The 4,035-nt window shown below is 35.4% G+C and overlaps 1 non-coding gene across 1 annotated transcript; it reads right to left on the minus strand.

Annotated features, from left to right (window-relative positions):
* Nucleotides 1–3,688: 3,688 nt before the first annotated feature.
* On the minus strand, nucleotides 3,689–3,760 carry TRNAW-CCA (transfer RNA tryptophan (anticodon CCA)). Its single transcript has one exon. It is a non-coding gene; the product is annotated as a tRNA-Trp (tRNA).
* Nucleotides 3,761–4,035: the final 275 nt, after the last annotated feature.

The raw sequence follows: 4,035 nt of genomic DNA on the forward strand, positions 1-4,035 counted from the left end.
AAACTAATTGTGTATATATTTTCCTTGCTATCTTCATTAAAATGTCTCAGAAGCAGTTACATTCCAGGAGCAACAAATATACATCATTGATTTTCTTAGGTGAAATAATGGTATTGTGGTTAGATAAGAGAATATTCTTTTTCTTAGGAGATACATGCTGAATTAAGTAGGGATCATGATGCTTATAACATAGTTTCCAATGGCTCAGAAAAAAGTTAAATAGTGTAAATCTTTCTGTTTCTGTCTCTCTCTCTTTTTCACTCCTTCCCTCCCTGGAGAAAGTAAGAGCAAGCAAATGCATAATGTTTTTAACAACTGAATTTAGGAAAAGGGTATATAGGTGGTGATTATTGGCCTCTTCTTTTGACTTTTAAGTAGCTTTAAGCATAGCTAGAATCTCACATTTGGGAAATATCAGGTTGATGAAGGTACAAAACTTAAAAATATATAATCAATTCAAAATTTACTATGAAATTACTATGCTCCCATGCTTATTCATACTGAAACTCACCATGCCTGATGCTTTCTATATTTAGTAGTTATATTGTCTGACCTCTCTACATGCAATGAGCTCCACAAAGCAAAAATTTGGTTTTTGCTCATTGCTCTAGACTCAGCACCTAGAATGATGCCTGGCATTGCTAGATGCTCAAGAAAATTGCCTATTGAGTAAAAGAAAAGAAAATGTAGGTTAGAAAATTAGCTGGAATCAGCACACACTTTTTGGTATCCATGCATCTTCTCTTTAATCCTTAATGATGAAACATTATACAGTGCTATAAGCTGGCACATATATATTGCCAGGTGCTGGACACTTTGAGGGTGTTGTCAGTATGAACATGTCCACCACTCATTTTCAGGAAATTCTCTACTATTATTTCTCTGATTTTTAAAAATTACTTTTAGGAAGTTATCACTTTTACTGTCTTTATTTGCTTTATTTTCAGTAGTTGTTTTTACTTACAGTGATATGCTTATACTATTATATTGTTATTAATCAAGTTGAGAGATTACTTACTGACTTCCTGCTTTCATTGATGAGGGTTTATATCTTTTAGGACATCTACCTCCTCTTCTCCAGTATTCCCACTATGGATATAGTCCTACTCTAAGTGACTAAAAGTCAATGCTTGTAAGAATGTATTCATTTATTGTAGAGTTAAATTTTTTCAAAGTGCTCTTTTTTCTTTTCCCCAATTTCCATTCAGTTATGTTTAATGTTTCTAAATGTTCTGCTGTATTTGTATCCCATTTGTTGCCCTCTCCTTTTTTCCTTGAGGGCTTTGGAGTCATCTTTGTGTCCTGTCTTCTTTGCTCTTGGTTGTTGGCCTGGTTGTTCTCTAGATCTGCCCTTTGGGAACTCTGATTCACCACTTCCTTTAGGTTGCAACCAACACTTTGGGCCTTCTTCCATTTCTTTTTCTTGGTTAGTCCTCTTATTTTGTTGGAGCATCTTGCCAAACAGAATCTTTAGAAAATATGCACCTAAGGAGAATTTATTTGAATTAATACATTTACTCCAATACTTTGGCCACCTGATGCAAATAACTGACTCATTGGAAAAGGTCCCGATGCTGGGAAAGATTGAAGGCAGGAGGAGAAGGGGATGACAGAGGATGAGATGGTTGGATGATATTACTGACTAAATGGACATGAGTTTGAGCAAGCTCTGGGAGTTGGTGATGGACAGTCACTAACAGTCATGGGATACTGCAGTCCATGGAGTTGCAGAGTCAGACATAACTGAGTGACTGATCTGAACAGAGCTGAAGGAGAATTTATTTGAATTCATGCATGTACAAACATATCTTTTATCTCACACTTGGCTGATAATTTTGTGGAGAATTAATTGCTTAAAATAAATTTTTCCTCATATTTTTGAAGGTTTGGTCTAATGTCCTGTAGCATATAGGATTATGAATGAGAAATGCCATATCATTCTTATTTTGGGTAGATAACTATATTTTCTCATTTGTTTTATTCAAATTTGGTGTGCAAAATTTATGTGTTACAGGTCTATTTTTTTTTTTTAATTCAGTATATTGGATAGTCAGTGGGAATTTGCGATCTGGATACTTGTACTTGTTACCTCTGGGAATTTCACTAGTATTATTTCTCTGATAATTTACATTTCCCAGTTCTTTTTCACCTCTGAAACTCCTGTTAACTGAGTGAACCAACATTGAATTCCTGTCTTTTGGATGCCATTTCTTTTGACTATTCTTGAGTATAGTCAACTCTCTAGGTCTATAATCTACTGTCTCAGAGATTATGTTTTTTCTTGGACTTCTCAATTTTCCTAGAGAAGGTGCCCTCTAGAGAATGGACATCTAGTTCCCAGGATTTCATATTTAGGGTGTGGAAAGCAATGGAATAAATGAATGTTCCACATACACACTTTTACCCAAAGCCTCTGTTTTAGACTTATCTCTCAGTTCTACCCCTCCGTTCTGTATCTTGCATCTCTAAGGATTGAGCCATCATCAGCATTTGATGAGGGAAATCATCCCTCTTTTCATCCCTATCCCTCCTGTGAGCAGTTTGGTTTATGGTTTTCTCCATCTCAATTAATTGATTAGAACATTCTGACTACTTTCCTTTTTCCAGAAAATGTTTTTGAAGTATATTTTTGCTTATGTCTAATTTCTTATTCAGTCATTTTTATTCCTTTAAAATTTCAGTGGAATCTCATGTTTATATTTTATTCTAAATTGCAATCCCATGCTATATTACTTATTTGCTGCTCAGGTTGTTCCAGTTTTGGCCACTGGAAGCTCTTTCATGTTGGCTTCTGCATCCAAGATCAGGAACTGAATGTGCTAACAGCCCCTGGGGTGTCATTATTGTGGCCTTCTCTGCTGAAAAAGTGAGGTAATATATTTATGTATACTAACCCATATATATTATATATATATATAATATGTATATAATATATATGTGTGTGTGTATGTGTCTATAATTGTTATTATATCTGTCCATTTGTATTTATATTAAGCTAAAACATATATCCTTAATTCTAATCCAGGACCATAGGGCTCATTCTAAGGCAGTGTTTTAATAGTGCTGAGTCCATTTAACTCTTCAGAGAACACCAGAATTACTGCTGATTAGCTATTTGAAATGAATCATAAATGAAATGAATCATAAACCTATTTTGTTATGTGATAGACTTATTAAATGTGTTTCCTTTTGTTGTGAGTACTTGGTGTGCACAAAAAATATATTCTGATGTTCTGGGATTCAGGGCATGTTGACTTATTTACAGTTATCAAGGAAGTTCATAGTTTGCAGTTGCTTGAATTGTTAAGTGAGACACAGATTCTTAACCCCTTTGTTTAGGCAAGGAATATCGCAGTCATGTTTTAAAATCTTCCTACTTTGGGGAGAAGAGCTAAATGCCAATCATTCTCTTCTGGCTTTACAAAGAAAATTTGCATATATTTATACTTTCCAGAACACAAGGATGTCAATTAGTCTGACCAACTCTCTGGGTTTACCTGGGACTGAGAGTTTTCCTGGGAAGAAGGACTTTTTAGTGCTAAAACCAGTAAGAAGTGAAGTGAAGAAGTGAAGTCGCTCAGTTGCGTCCGACTCTTTGAGACCCCGTGGACTGTAGCCTGCTAGGGTCCTCTGTCCATGTCCAGGCAAGAATACTGGAGTGGGTTACCATTTCCTTCTCCAGGGGATCTTCCCAACCCAGGGATCGAACCTGGGTCTCCTGCATTGGAGGCAGACGCTTTAACCTCTGAGCCACCAGGGAAGCCCATAAAACCAGGAAATGCCTGGGCAAATAAGGAAGAGTTTGTTTAAATATTAACACCTGGAAAGCAGGATTTTTAGATAATCACAATTATAGAGTTTTTTTTAATTAGATGTTAGATGTTACTTTTCTAGGGCATAGCAATTATCTTTGAAGTTCAGATGTTTTACAAGACTTATGTGGTAGAAATTACAGTTATAAGTTCAGTTTTATGTCACAAAATGAAATCTGCTTCTCTATAACTGTAGAGGAAAAGGGAATAATATTTTCTTTTT

Source organism: Ovis canadensis, chromosome 8 (assembly GCF_042477335.2).
Source record: "Ovis canadensis isolate MfBH-ARS-UI-01 breed Bighorn chromosome 8, ARS-UI_OviCan_v2, whole genome shotgun sequence".
Taxonomy (NCBI): domain Eukaryota; kingdom Metazoa; phylum Chordata; class Mammalia; order Artiodactyla; family Bovidae; genus Ovis; species Ovis canadensis.